At 50.7% G+C, this 14,808-nt stretch overlaps 2 long non-coding RNA genes across 3 annotated transcripts; one reads left to right on the top strand and one right to left on the bottom strand.

The window, feature by feature from the left end:
* Positions 1 to 490: 490 nt before the first annotated feature.
* LOC143269771 (uncharacterized) lies at positions 491 to 4,302 on the top strand. 2 transcript variants are annotated; one of them, XR_013046467.1, is made up of 3 exons: positions 491 to 604; positions 720 to 1,271; positions 2,122 to 4,302. It is a non-coding gene; the product is annotated as an uncharacterized LOC143269771 (long non-coding RNA). The 2 variants fall into 2 exon arrangements; XR_013046468.1 differs by having other exon boundaries at positions 1,143 to 1,271; positions 2,122 to 4,300.
* Positions 4,303 to 5,190: 888 nt separating this feature from the next.
* Positions 5,191 to 14,115, bottom strand: LOC143269694 (uncharacterized). The gene is made up of 2 exons (XR_013046269.1): positions 14,038 to 14,115; positions 5,191 to 5,370 (listed from the first exon to the last, which is right to left on the bottom strand). It is a non-coding gene; the product is annotated as an uncharacterized LOC143269694 (long non-coding RNA).
* Between the last annotated feature and the right edge of the window lie 693 nt (positions 14,116 to 14,808).

Genomic DNA, 14,808 nt, shown 5'->3' with positions numbered 1-14,808 from the left:
TTCCCTTCCTCCACTGTGGCTTCACTGGGAGACCAGGGGTGTTTGGTAGCCCTGAAGAAGGAAGGTAGGTCCTCTGGAGCTGGGTGGTAACATAAATGAAGCCTGGACCACTCAGGCCAGTGTGACTGGGGGCTGTTTGTTACAGCAGCGTGCTCTGCCTCCTGCCTCCTCTCACAAAGCCTCAGGTGCATGTCTTCCCACCTCCTTTGTCCTCACAGTGCAGATCGGCCAGTCACTGTCCTCCGCATGGAGCTGCCAAAGCTCCAGGGTCGGAAGTCTCTCCTCCACTTTCTCCCATTTCCTCCACATCAGCATCCTCAGGGCCTGAGCCAGTTGGTTTTGGTTTTGTTAACTTGACCCAAGCTAGAGTCATCTGGGATAAGGGAACCTCAGTTGAGAAAATGCCTCTATCAGGTAGCCTAGGAGGCATTTTCTTGATTAATAATTGATGTGGAGGGCAGAGTCCACTGTGGGTGATGCCACCCCTGGGCAGGTGGTCCTGGGTTGTATAAGAAAGCAGGCTGAACCAGCCAGTGAGCAGTGTTCCTCCGTGGCCTCTGCTTCAGTGCCTGCCTTGGTTTCCCTGAACGATGGACTGTAATCTGTAAGTCAAACATACGTTTTCCTGGATACGTTGCTTTTGTGTTTATCCTAGCAATAGAGAGCACACTGGAACGAGGTCCTTCTTTTTGCCCTGCTTCCTCTCTGCACACTGATAGAGCCTACAGCTTAAATCCAAACCTGTGCTCTGTGGGGCAAACGGAGGCATCTCCAATGGCTGGATAAACCCTAGGCTGTTCTGGGATACAACTAGGGAATGAAGAGGAACAAACCCTCCCCCTCCGGTGACAGAATAAGATGGGGATGTGCTAAGTTCAGAGACGCCCCAGCCCTGCTGCGGAGGATGTGAATGCCTCCCAGGACTGCATTGCAGAGTGGAGGGTTTGATTTTGGGAGACGCAAGGATGCCCTGTCCCTTCTTCTTCCGAGTCCCCCTCCCACGGGGGAGCTTTGGAGAGCATGCCCTCGGTTTTCCAGAGGGCAAGGGGTACAGGGTGGAGGAGCTGGGAACCCAGGAGAGGACCCCTGGGGAGGACACCGCGTTCTGCGTGGACGCTGCCAACCCTGGAGCCTCTGCCCAGGACACGCTGGCAGGCCAACGCCGCTGCAGTGACTGTACAGACACGTGGATGGTCCAAGCTGGGAAGGCGGGGACTCTGCCCTGCCGGCCCGGGGCCTGCAGGACTCCAAGTCACGCGCGCCATCTGTCGGTGAGCCGTTCAGCCTGACCGCTCAGGCCGCTCCCCTGCCCTCCCCCCTCCGCCACGTGGTCGCCCTCTCCTCTGCATCACCACCACCACCACCACCACCACCACCACCACCACCACCACCACCACCACCACCACCACCACCACCACCACCACCACCACCTTGGCCACATCCGCACCGCAAGCACCTAAGTGTCTTTTTTGCTCGAACCTATCGGTGGTTTAAAAAAACTGATGGGCCCTGGATGTAATCCAGCGGCCGAGAGCGCATGCCTCTGCCCTCGTCACCAGTGAAGAGAGTGTGTAGGAGGTGGGTGAGGCTGAGAGACGCGGCGAAGGGGTGAAAGGGCACTTTTGGGGGGTGATGACAGTGTTCTGTGTCTTGACAGTTTGGGTGAGCCAAGGGTGTGCTTTAACAAAACCCAGAGCAGCCTCGGGTGCGTGAGTGGCTCCGGATGTGAGCGTTAACTGGGAAGAAAAATAGATGCAAAGCTTGCTCCTCCTTCGGAAAGCCTGGTGAAGCTTTATAAGGCAGGCAACGAGAAGCCTGCAGTTATGCATCAATTGGGGACCAGGTCCCTTCTAAAAAAAAATGGCTGCTGGTCCTTGTGTGGTTATCTCAAGGACGGGAGTAGCTGACTGCAGGCCTTGAATTTGGGACCCCTTTACACCCCAGGCAGTGTCCCGCAATCTTAACTATATAGGTATCTAAAATAACGAACTACGGAGCTGCTGATGCCTCTGACCCGCGTCACTCTGCACCTTTCATGCGTCCCTTCCTGTGCTGGCCGTGGTAGCGGTTCATGGGTGGTGCAGCTGGGTAGAACTATCTAATTGCTTCCCTCCTTGGCAGCCGGCACACAGTGTTTTCTGGAACCACGGAAGCCAGACTACGGGAAAGAGACTTTCAGGTCAGATCCACCTCAAATCTTCTGAGTCCTGTGTCCTAAGTGTGCGGTGCCTTCAGCAACAGAGGCCGATTCTCAGCCCCCAGAGGCGATCAAGGGCTACATCAATAATCTATATTGTTCGGGGAGTCACCAGGGCTACCCCGAGCGACCATTTGAAAGGTTTATTATGCCTGCTACTGGAGTTTTTGTTAGTCTGTGGTTCTTGTGGGGAGCATGGTCAGCCCCAGAGGTCTAGCTTCCTTTAGGATATATTTATGCCATATATAGTCTTTACGTGAATATAAAATAATATGATTCCCCGGGGCTTTATTAAACAACCTGGTGTCATCCCTCCCCCTTCTGTACTGATCTCCCTCCCTCATCCCCAGCCAGAGCCCCTCCCCCCACTTCCATTTCCCACTTCACATCACCTGTATCCTGCTGTTCCCACCCCCCCACCCATGCTCCCTTTACGCTTCCCTGCTCTCTGTGGTTACTCCATGTGTATTCTCACACCTGCGGATTTGGAGCTGGGAACCGCAGACGAGAGAGAACCCGCGGCGCTGAATGTCTGGTCTGGGTTATTTCACTCACCATGATCTTTTCTAGCATCACTCATTTACCTGAACATTTCATGGTTTCATTTTTCTTTACAGCCCATCAATATTCCACTGTGCTTTATGGCCACGGTTTCGTTATCCCTTTATCTGTTGAAGGACAGTTAGGTTTGTTTGTTTGTTTGTTTGTTTGTTTGTTTGTTTTCCATTCCCTGACTGCTGTAAACAGGGTGGCAATGACCATGGCTCAGCAAGTATCTGTGGAGTAGGATGTCATCCTTTGGGCATATGCCAAGTTCTGTCGCTGGGTAGATTTAGTTTTACTTTTTGAAGATTCGTCATACCGGTTTCCGGAGTGGCTGCACAGATGTACATTCCCCCCAACAGTGAATGAAGACTCCCCTTTCTCCACAGTGTCGCCAGCATTTATTGTCCTTAGCCCTTCTGAGTGGGGTGAGGTGAAATCTTAGAGTTGCTTTAGTTTGTATTTCTCTCATTGCTAAGGATGATGGACATATTTTGAGGTATTTCTTAGCCATTTTTATTTCTTCTATTGAGAACTCCCTGTTTAGATCCCTAGCCCATTTTTAATTGTCATTTGTTTCCTTGACTCTTTGTTTTTGAGGTCTTCGCAGATCCTGGATATTGAGCCCCTGTTTGGACTTGAGGCCCATTCCACAGAAGGGAAACATGCCAGCTTTCCCCGGGCTGCTGAGGCCATGGACCTCAGAAGAGAGTCTGCTCCCACACTTCGCTAGATCAGCATAATTCCTTCCTGCCTTCTAAAACTTTTTTGTTTTTTGTTTTCCAAGAAAAGGTATCTCTGTGTAGCCCTGGCAGTCCTAGAACTTGTCTCATAGACTGGGCTGGCCTTGAACTCAGAGCTCTCGCCTGCCTCTGCTTCCCTGGTGCTGGGACTAAAGGCGTGCGCCACCACCCAGCTCTACATTCTAAATCTTATCCTTACACCCAGAGATACGTGTAGCTCCCGCCGCTCATCAGGGAAGCCTCTCTCTACAGCACATGGAGACCATCACAGAAAACGACAACTGGACACAAGGCGGAGTTCAACAGACTGTGGGAAGCCAGCCCCAGAAGACACGTCTGCATCACAGCCCTTGCATCTGTGGCTCGGGACATCACAGAAGAGCAGGCAGAGAAATCATAGGAGCCAGAGGACCAGGAAGTCTGCTGTGAAACCGTCTCTCCTAGAAATGGCTGCATAAACAAGACCAGAACAATGGCCATATCATTGGAAACGTTAACATGAAAGGGGGGATCTTTTGCAGGGTCCCACCCTACACAAAGAACTACAAGCAAATAATGACCGCTAGGGGATGGAGACTTCACCTCTCCCAAGAGTGAGCCTCCTAATTGGTTGTCAGCCTTGGAATCATATACACACCACCAACGTAAACAGACTCGGCAGGTGACAGTTATATGTACTTGCGCATACACATGCGTACACGCACACATATATGTATGCAACAGCAATAATAAAAGAAAAAGAGGCTATCAGCTTGAGAGTGGGGAGTGTGGGAGGGGCTGGAGAGAGGAAAGTGATGTAATAATATTACAATTAAAAACCTGTTTTTGCCGGCGGTGGTGGCGCACGCCTTTAATCCCAGCACTCGGGAGGCAGAGCCAGGCGGATCTCTGTGAGTTCGAGGCCAGCCTGGGCTACCAAGTGAGTTCCAGGAAAGGCGCAAAGCTACATAGAGAAATCCTGTCTCGAAAAACCAAAAAAAAAAAAAAAAAAAAAAAAACCTGTTTTAAAAATTAAAAGGCAAAAAATAGCTAGACAAATCAAGCATTTAATGATAACAAACCATTAAAAAATTATTTTAAAACAATTCTTTAGGGGCTGGGAAGATGCCCCAGTGGTAACAGCTCTTGCTGCACAAGCATTAGAATCTGGGTTCAAATGCCCAGCACCCACAGAAAAAGCCAAACGTGGTTATAAGTGCAACCTATAACCCAGCACTGTGGAGGTGGAGACAGGAGAATCACTGTGTTCAGTGAGAGACTCAGCCGCAGAAAAATAGGTAGGGAGTCATAGAGCAGTCCTCGGGCATCCTCCAGCCTCTGTGTTCAGGTATGCAAATCAGTGCGTATGCACGCGCACGCACACACACACTCACATGCACATATGAACGCTTGCACCACCACCACCACCCCAACCTCTCCACACATACATACAAGCGCACACACACACACACACACACACACACACACGCACACGCACGCGCGCGCGCACGCGCACACACGCACACGCACACAAGCACACATACACAGAACCCAGTAGATGTCTTTCCCAGTGCACTTCCAAATGAAAGAGAAATTAATACTTTGGGGACCCTGTTATCTGGAATTTGGTGTCACCCACATCCAAGCCCAGTCCTAACCCACCAACCTGACCTGGCTTCAGTCTTTATGCCAGGAATAGCATGTGAGGCAAATTTTTTCAAAAAGATATCTGAAATAGAAGGGTTTATTGAGCCATTTTAGATGTTTTCCAGAAATAAGTGACCCTGGGACAGGTGCCCACTGCTCACGGCGGCAGTGGAGAACGTGTCTGCTGAGTCCAGAGCGAAGGGTATTTTTATAGAGAACTCGGAGGCAGGCAATGTGTTGTCGACAACGAACCTGTGATGCCTGTAGATAGATAAAACAGAGAGGGGAGCCTTGGGTGAGCGGCAGTCCACGAGGAGTGGAGATGGCTGCCTCTGACCAGCCTGGTAGAGCAGCTGTCTGGAAGCTCAGACGTGAATGGGGCAGGCGGCTGTGGAGGTCAGCCCTGATGGGGTCCTAGGCAAGGTCACAGCACGTTCAGGGATGTGAGACAATCTCTCCGGGTTTTGCCTGATTAACTTCCCGCCCCTCTTTCCCTTTCATCTTCTAAGTCAGTGTAAGTAAACGTAGAATGTTCCAGAATTTTCCTCCTAACACATCCTTTCTTCATTCTGCTCATAAGAACCTCCTACTGGGCGGTGGTGGTGCACGTCTTTAATCCCAGCACTCAGGAGGCAGAGCCAGGCGGATCTCTGTGAGTTCGAGTCCAGCCTGGTCTACAGAGTGATATCCAGGACAGGCACCAAAACTACACAGAGAAACTCTGTCTCGAAAACAAACAAACAAAAAACTCCTACTGGGTCACACATCACATACACATATATGCATACACACTACATATATGCACATACACAATACACATGTATGTAGTTGTTGATAGAACAGATGGGTCTCTCATGATTCCTCAGTACTTTACACCAGAACGTGCAATTATGGAGTGCCTGCTGCACACGGGCCTCGCTGAGTCTTTGCATCTGCTCCCTGCTTTAGCACTCATGGTGAGGAGCTGGAGATGCGGTGCAGAAAGGAAGAATAACACACGTGAGGCCCTGAACCCCAGACCAAGGGGAAAAGTCGGGCGTGGCCGCCTGTGCTTGTGACCTTCGTGCTGGGCCTGGGGGTGGCAGTAGAGACGGGCTGATTGGGAGGGCGTGCTGGCCAGCCTAGCCCAACTGCAAAGCAGCATGTTCTGGGGTCAGTGAAAGATCCTGTCTCAAGGGAATCAAGTGGAGAGTGACAGAGCAGGACCCCTGTGTATGTCCTCCTCTGGATGCCACGTGCATGCTTGCAGATACATGTGCGCGCGCGCGCGCGCGCGCATATACATAGACATGTATACACATACACAGATACACACACACACACACTCATACACATAGACATGTATACACATACACAGATACACACACACACACACAGACGCACACAGAGACATACACATAGACACATAGACATACACACACATACGCATACACAAAGACACACAGACATGAACACATACACACAGAGACATACACATAGAAACACAGAGACATACACACACAGACACACAGACATACACAGAGACAGATACACAGACACACACACACAATTCTCGTGATGACACTTGAGAAATGAACACCTTTTAAAATTCTCGCTTTACAGATGGTGGAAGAAATGAGGTCATGACCCAGCTGAGCTACCCTCACGGCCATCCACACACCTGCCAAAGCGACCTTCCCTCCACCACGTTAGGAAGCCCCGGGGGCCCCGTGTTTCTCCTCAGCCCCGGGAGAAAGACCTCACGCAGGGCCAGGTCTGCCCCAGGTCCTCGCCTGGCCACCAGGTCCTTCCATCTGGGGCTCACCTCCCGCAGAACCCACGCACCACACTCCCTCCCACTCTCCTGCCAGCCCTCCGTGGTTTCTGCCCCAATATCTGCCTCACAAGAATTTGACTTGGAGACGCTGAGAGCCAGGAGTGTGAGTGACTCATCTTCTAACAACGCAGAAAGCATTGCGGGTCTACCAGGCCAGGGGCGGTGAACACACTCCAGCATGTGAGGCAGGGGCGTTCCTCCGAGTCGCCACTAGATGGCAGCAGGTGCCCCGGTTGCCGGGCGCCAGGACCGAGAGAGACCGTTTCTCTCTGGCCCCTGGGACTCGGGATGGAATCCAGACACTAAAATAAGCATTCAGAACGCCCAGGCCTGGTGCTCATTAGTGCTGCCAGAAAGATGAGAAGGCGAGGAAGGGAAACCAAATCAGACCACTGCGGAGCCTCAAAGCACAGACGCCCTGGGTTCTGACGTGCTGGCTCACAGCTCTGCGGCTTTGAACAAAATTCCTAACCTTCTGTGCCTCTGTGTCTTCACGTGTAAGAGTGGGGGCTCTAAAAGTGTTCACCCCAAGCCGGGAGGTGGTGGCGCACGCCTTTAATCCCAGCACTCGGGAGGCAGAGCCAGGCAGGTCTCTGTGAGTTCGAGGCCAGTCTAGGCTGTAGAGTGAGCTCCAGGAAAAGCTCCAAAGCTACACAGAGAAACCCTGTCTCGAAAAACGGGGGATGGGGGGGTGTATACGCCAGAGTGAGGCTATGTCTATATAGAAGATCCTGCAGACTGACTGACTGGTTAGAGCCCTGTGGTTACGGAGAGTTGGAGTGTTGCAGATCCAAAGCCGGCATTATCGCGGGCTATATCCCATATCCTTAGCCGTTGATCACCCACCCCTCTATCTATCGTCACATGTTTCTACTACCAAGTGAAACCATTAGCTCCCAAGAGCCCCAAATCTAAGAATGTCTTCGGCTGGCATTTGGAATCTAGGGTTTCCTGTAACACACCTCGTCTGCTGTCCTCACCAATGCGTTTGCTAAGTGCCTTGATTTCCTATATTAGCTTGTTACCTGACTATAAAAAGTTCATGTAGGACATGGTGGTGGTGGATGCGTGTGATCCCAGCATTTGGTAGGTAGAGGCAGGAGAATGAGGAGTTCAAGGCTAGCCTGGGCTACATGAGACCTTGTCTCAAAAAAAGCAAGCTAGGAAATAAACACTTCACAAACCGGAACAGTGAATAGTGTCATATATACACACGTGTGTATATATGACATGAACCCATTCCCAACACTGTTCACCCATGTTTGGCTCCAAGTAAACGGTCTTACTTCTTCTGGAGCAAGAGCTGTGCTTTGTACCCCTGAGTCTATAATCCTGGCTCTGCTGTACTCACAGAGTGAAAATGGGGTTCTACTGGTCCAGACTGGCTGCACCCCCAAACAGAGAGGCAAGAGGCCTAAGCCTGCATCGTAGCCTGGAAGGTGAGGAGGGATGCTATCAGGGAAGCAGAGGAACGGGCAAGTCCTGGCGTGGGGGACTGTGGAGGGGGCTCACTCATGCAGGGGACAGGTCTTGGAGGGTCAGTAGAGGGGAGAGGGAAGCAGGCCAGTGCCCTGGGCCACACCTGTTGACTGGTACAAGCAGATCCTGTGTCCCTGCCAGCCTCCCCAGCAAGCCCCAGGGGCCTTCAGGGAAGGAGCAGCCTGTGTGTGGACTGTATTTTTAGCTCCCTGTGCATCCCCTGGCCTCTGTGAGGCGCCTCCTTCGCTCTTAGCCTTGGTCACTGGCTCAGGCTCCAGAGGCTATCTGGGGGAAAGGTTGGTGTGGTCAGTACGACACTGGTTGGGAAGGGTAGCCTCAGCCATGGGTGGTGAGTTTGGGAGCAATGTGAAGAAAGCCTGGGGGGCCCCCACCCCATCGGGTTTCCCAGGCCCAGGCATCGTCAGGTTTGTTGGGCGGATGTCCTGGCCCATGACAGCCAGAGTGAGGACTGGACCGGGGATGTGTCTGAGCCGAACCGGGCAGAGGCCCTGCCCAGATCAAGGAGTAAAGAGGGAGGGGACCCAGGTTTCTGGAGCCAGAGTGCTCACATCCCCTCCCCCCACTGTGTCCTCAGTCCCAGGAGAGTCGTCTACAGGAGTCATCTCTCGACCTGGCAAGAGAGGCTTGTTGACTACCCAAAGGCTGTCAAGTTCCCAGGTCACCAGAGAAGTGTGGGGCCTTGAGTAAGGCCGGGTGTGCAGCTGCCGGGGTACATGGCTGTCCCCTGGGCACTGGCAGACTGAACACAGACGCCATCTCCTGTCCCAGGCTGAGCTCCTGGCTTGCCCTGTCTGGTGTGGGGCTCAGAATCCTTGGAAGGTGTAGACTGAACAAAAAAAGCTAGATGAGTTTTTAGTTCCCAGTCCCCCTCCCCCTGCTTAGGTGAGACTCGGCAGGCCCTCTACACCCCAGAAGCAAGCAGAGTCCAAGCAAGAGAGTGGGTGTACAAGGTGTCTTTGGGGTCAATATAAAGGGTTGGTACAGCTCTGGGTAGTGTTCACTGACGCTACAGCCATTTAAACGGCAATATGGTGGTCTGTCAGAGGACATTTAGTGAGAAATTGGATGGAGCACACTAAAAGTTCTCTTTAGCATCTAGACACCGTGGATCTGTCATTCTAGACGTCTCCATCCCTAGATGTCTATGATCCTGGAATCTAGAAACCAAGATTCTGGTTCTAGAGAGGTAAAAACCGGAAGGCTTTGGTACACAAGGACTTTTGTCCAGACATCTTGAGACTCGAGATTCTGAAGACTTGAGGTGGGTGTTACTAGCCTCACACCTGGGGATGCAAAACACTCTGGGAGAGGCGGAGAGTGGGCTGACTCGGGAATTTAGCGTGTTCCACGGGTGTCTAGCAAACTCACATGTGTACATGTGTGACAAGAACGTGTAGAAATCAGGCTGCAGGGAGCTTTGCAAGGTATCCTGGCCTCCTTATGGTGAGTCTGCAGCCTCCTAACCTAGCCAGGATGCAGCTGGCACAGGGAGACCAGCAGGCACCAAACTAAGGGGCTGGCTCTGGGTTTCCATAGCAACCGAGAGGCGGGCTCTCTTGTGGCAATGTGTAAGTACACACAGTTGGCCGTCGTCCTGGCTGATTCTGTGTGTCAACTTGACACAAGCTAGAGTCATCAGAGGAAGGAGCCTCAGTTGAGGAAATGCCTCGATGAGATTCAGCTGGAAGGCATTTTCTCATTTAGTTATCAATGGGGGAGGGCCCAGCCCATGGTGGGGGGTGCCATCCCTGAGCTGCTGGTCCTGGGTTCCGTAAGGAGGTGGGCAGAGCAAGTCAGAAGAAGCAATTCCCCTCCATGGCCTCGGCATCAGTTCCTGCCTCTGGGATCCCGCCCTGTTTGAGTTCCTGTCCTGACTTCCTTCAGTGATGAAAAGCAATGCTGAAGTGTAAGTCAAATAAACCCTTCCCTCCCCAGCTTGCTTTTGGGCCATGGCATTTTGTCGCAGCAATAGAAACCCCAGCTGAGACAGCCATGCTTCCCCGAGAGCTCATGGCAAAGCTTTAAAAAGTTCATCTCCTTCGGGGCCGCAGGCTCGCTCACAGAACACCTTGCCAAACTGCTGACAGCTCCCAATTAAACACCTCAGCACCACTGTGGGGGTGGTGAGGGTTTAACTACCTGGGCTACCACCAGACAACTCTGGGAAGCTGGAGACAGAGCAGAGCCTTGATGAGTCTGGGTAAGCCAATCCCTCGGGATTGTTCCACGGGGACACACAACCAAGTCTGAGTACCTCGCAGTGTCCCACTGATGGAAAGTAGCACCTAGAGCTGCTGGCTGCGGCAGGTATGTCAAGGAGGGGAGCCAGTGCACTCCCCAGCATGTGGCTGGGTGGGTTGGCCTCCTTCCCTCCTGCACCCAGAACTCATCCCCTCAGTGACCAGAGACGTGGAGGAGTGGATGGTTCCTCAGTTCCTCTAAGACCAGCATTGACTAGACCCTCTGTCCCTGCCCGTAGAATGGATGAATGAACAGAGGGACAGACAAATGATACATGAACATTCACTCCGGAGCCCATGTCTTGTCTGCTTCATTAGATCGGGCCCTGGTGGCCAGCAGCCTAGGCAGGCCCCAGGTGTGAACAGGAGTGACTCTTGCCTTTCCCTCCCTCACAAGTGGCTGATGTCCCGGAAGACACTGGCAGAAGCCATGCCGTAACCTCTGGGAACAGCACATAACCGTTTTGGGAATGGAGCACCTGACAGCAGGGCCCTTTGGAGAATCCCGGCCACTGGCCAGGACCTGTGGTAGGGATGCTCCTGAGCGTCAGGCCTCCCTAACTTTGGCTAGACTTGTTCCTGTGGTAATTCTTAGCTTTGCTTTGTCAGTTGGGATTGTGGCTGAGTTTACTGGGAACAAAAGCTGATAATTTGTCTAAAGTTTCTACAAGGAAATTCAGCATCTCTGAGACTCTACCACAGAAACCAGTTCCTTTGGTCGCCCCTGGTGGTCTTTGCAGTCCCCCTGAATAAGAAAGAACTCACTAAGGTTAACGGTTCTTGCTTACTTAACTGTTCTAAAAAAGAAATAACTATAGTCCAAGAACTTAAGAGATGATTTCTTTTTCTTTTTTCTTTTCTTCCCCGCCCCCTCAAAGAAACAGGGTTTCTCTGTGTAGCCCTGGCTGTCCTGGAACTTAGGCTGGCCTTGAACTCAGAGATCTGCCTATCTCTGCCTCCTTGAGTGCTGGGATTAAAGGTGTGTACCACCATCGCCGGTTTCTTAAAAGATGACATTGAATTTTTTTGTTTGTTTGTTTGTTTTTGTTTTTCAAGACAGGGTTTCTCTTTGTAGCTTTGCGCCTTTTCTGGATCTCGCTCTGTAGACCAGGCTGGCCTCGAACTCACAAAAATGCACCTGCCTCTCCCTCCCGAGTGCTGGGATTAAAGGCATGTGCCACCACTGCCCGGCAACATTAAAAATTTATAGGAACATATAAGGAAAAGATAAAGGACATGAAAGGTCAGACATCTCTCCAGTGCCAAGGCAAGAAAGGTTAGACATTTTCTAGTGCCGAAATATCAACAAAGGTATCTAAAATTCCTAGTCCCCTTGGTAGTAAAAGAACAAGTAGACAGTTGATTGGCTTGATCAGTTTGGGAGGCAACTAGGCAGTGGGACCAAGTCCTGTGCTCATTGTATGAGTTAGCTGTTTGAAACCTGGAGCTTATGCAGGGACACTTGGCTCAGTCTGGGAGGAAGGGACTGGACCTGCCTGGACTGAGTCTACCAGGTTGATCTCAGTCCTCAGGGGAGGATTTGCCCTGGAGGAGGTGGGAATGGGGGGTAGGCTGGGGGTAACGGGAGGGGGTGGGAGGGGGGAGAACAGGGGAACCCGTGGCTGATATGTAGAACTGAATGGTATTGTAAAATAAAATAAAAGGAAAAGAAAAGAAAAGAAAAGAAAAGAAAAGAAAAGAAAAGAAAAGAAAAGAAAAGAAAAGAAAAGAAAAGAAAAGAAAAAGAACAAGTAGAAACTTCCAGGAAGAATAGAAACTCGGCCCCAACAGTTAAGAGTCAGATGTTAGTCGTCACCACTCTGAGAATGTCTGAAGAACAGAAGCACAACTCCTGCTCACGTAAACGTGATATGCAGACCTCCTAGAAATTGACTTAGACCTGAAAAAAATACTCTAGGTATAGTATCATGCTCTTAGCTGACTACAAAAATATAAGAAAGAGCATCATATTGCTAAGGACTCACCATAAGGCTGGACTATCTTCCATTTTTGGAAGCACATGTTTGCTGCCAGCGTGGGCACAATACAAATAAGAGGTGCCTGACGAGTTATAATCATCTGGCTTGCAATATAAAATGAATGCTTAGAAATGGGGTAAAGGTCAGTTAATGATGTCAGGGGAGTGGGGAAGAGAGAAAGCAACCGAAATGGGTAAATGTTAATGATTCTCGGGAAACGATTAAGGAGAAATGAATTGAAACTGCTCGTGCTGGGGATGCATCAGAACCTGTATAAATAAAGACTGCTCATCTGATTGAAAGACAACCAGTGGACACTCTTCATTCTCACCAACCTCACACCTCCGTCCTGCAGCTCAGAACCCCGCTGCAGCAGGACTCTGGCCGGCACACAGAGCCGTGCTGGAAGTGAGGGCTCATGGGAACTGACCCGAGGGAAGTTGTGAGAACCAGGGTGGCAAAGAGCCCTCTTTTCCGGCATTCATCTCCAGGGCTGGATATGAGTTTCGCCCTTTTCCTCTTGTGTTCTCCCGCTGCCTGTCTGAGTCTAGTCACAGCCGTGCTCACAGTCTGAGATCTGAGAGATCTGGCTGGCTGGTCAGGTAGAGTCCTGCTATCCACGGCCCTGAGTCAGGTCTCATCCCTGGCCCTGTCAATGGTGGCTGGTGGCTGGTTTGAGGGGACCAGTCGTGTGGTCCCCGAAGATGGCTCCCCTGTCCCACCTCAGCAGGGCCTGCTAGAGCAGGTTCTCGGAGCCATGGCTCTCAGCCCCTCCAAATGCTATGACCCTTTAAGATAGTTCTTCACGTCGTAGTGACCCCCGACCATAAAGTGATTTTTGTGCTACTTCATAACTGTAATTTTACTACTGTTATGAATCATAATGTAAACATCTGTTATGCAGGGTATCTGGTGTCACCGGACCCATGGGGGTTGTGACCCACAGGTTGAGAACCACTGCTTTGAAGCGCCCTGAAGGTTGGGCAGTCACTGCTGGCGTACCCAGAGTAGACCCACCATAGTCAGACACATGTGGCCTGTTCTTTCTGAGCTGGGCTATAATGGGACAGTGCCCCTTCCTCCCTTGGTGATTAAATGGTAATTGCCAGGGAGACATTTTAAAACCTGAAAAGCCACTGGGTATAGTGTCACATGCCTTTAGTTCAAGGATTTGGGAGACAGATATAAACAAACTGCTGTGAGTTTGAGGCCAGCCTGGGCTACATAGCAAGTTCCAAGCCAGTCAGGGCTGTATAGTGACACCCTCTCTCAAACAAAACAAAGCAAAAACTGGAGCACCTTTGTCTTCGTTAGCGTTCCTGTTGCTGTGAAAAGACACCATGACCACGGCAACTCTTATAAAGGAAAATATTTCATTGAGGTGGCGGCTTACAGTTCAGAGGCTTAGTCCATTATCATCATGGCAGGGAGCATGGCAGCATGCAGGCGGACATGGTGCTGGATACGACCTGATCAGAAGGCAACAGGAAATGGACTGTGACACTGAGAGAAGCTTGAGCAGGAGACCTCAAAGCCCGCCCCCATATTTCCTTCAACAAGGCCACACCTCCCTATGCTATTATGGGGGCCAATTACATTCAAACTCCCACAACCCTAAACAAAAAAAATGTCCGTGGGATCTCCATCAAAGCACTGAGCTCTTCAGGAGTGGATTTCTTTGCCACAGGACTAATTTTGTTTTGTCAGCATATGACAGAGTGGCTGTCATACCATGTGTACTCTCTGACTGTTGATAAGATAGATAGATAGATAGATAGATAGATAGATAGATAGATAGATAGATAGATAGATAGATAGATAGATAGATAGATAGATAGATGATGGATATAGATGATAGATGGATGGATGGATGGATGGATGGATGGATGGATGGATGGATGGATGGATGGATATGGATAGATAGGTAGATAATAGATAATTGATAAGTGGAACATGGATGAAGGATGGGTAGTAGATGGATGGATGATAAGTAATGGATAAATTATGGATAGATGGATGGATAATGGATGAAGGATGGATAGAGATGGATGACAAATGGATTTATAGAGTAATAATTTGTTGGTGAATGATGTATGTGGATAAATGGATGGATGGATGGCTAATAGCTGGCTGCTGGCTGGCTGACTGGCTGGCTAATGGACAG

This window comes from Peromyscus maniculatus, chromosome 20 (assembly GCF_049852395.1).
Source record: "Peromyscus maniculatus bairdii isolate BWxNUB_F1_BW_parent chromosome 20, HU_Pman_BW_mat_3.1, whole genome shotgun sequence".
Taxonomy (NCBI): Eukaryota; Metazoa; Chordata; class Mammalia; order Rodentia; family Cricetidae; genus Peromyscus; species Peromyscus maniculatus.
Note: the sequence above shows the minus strand (reverse complement) of the source record. Positions and strands in the feature narration are given on the sequence as shown.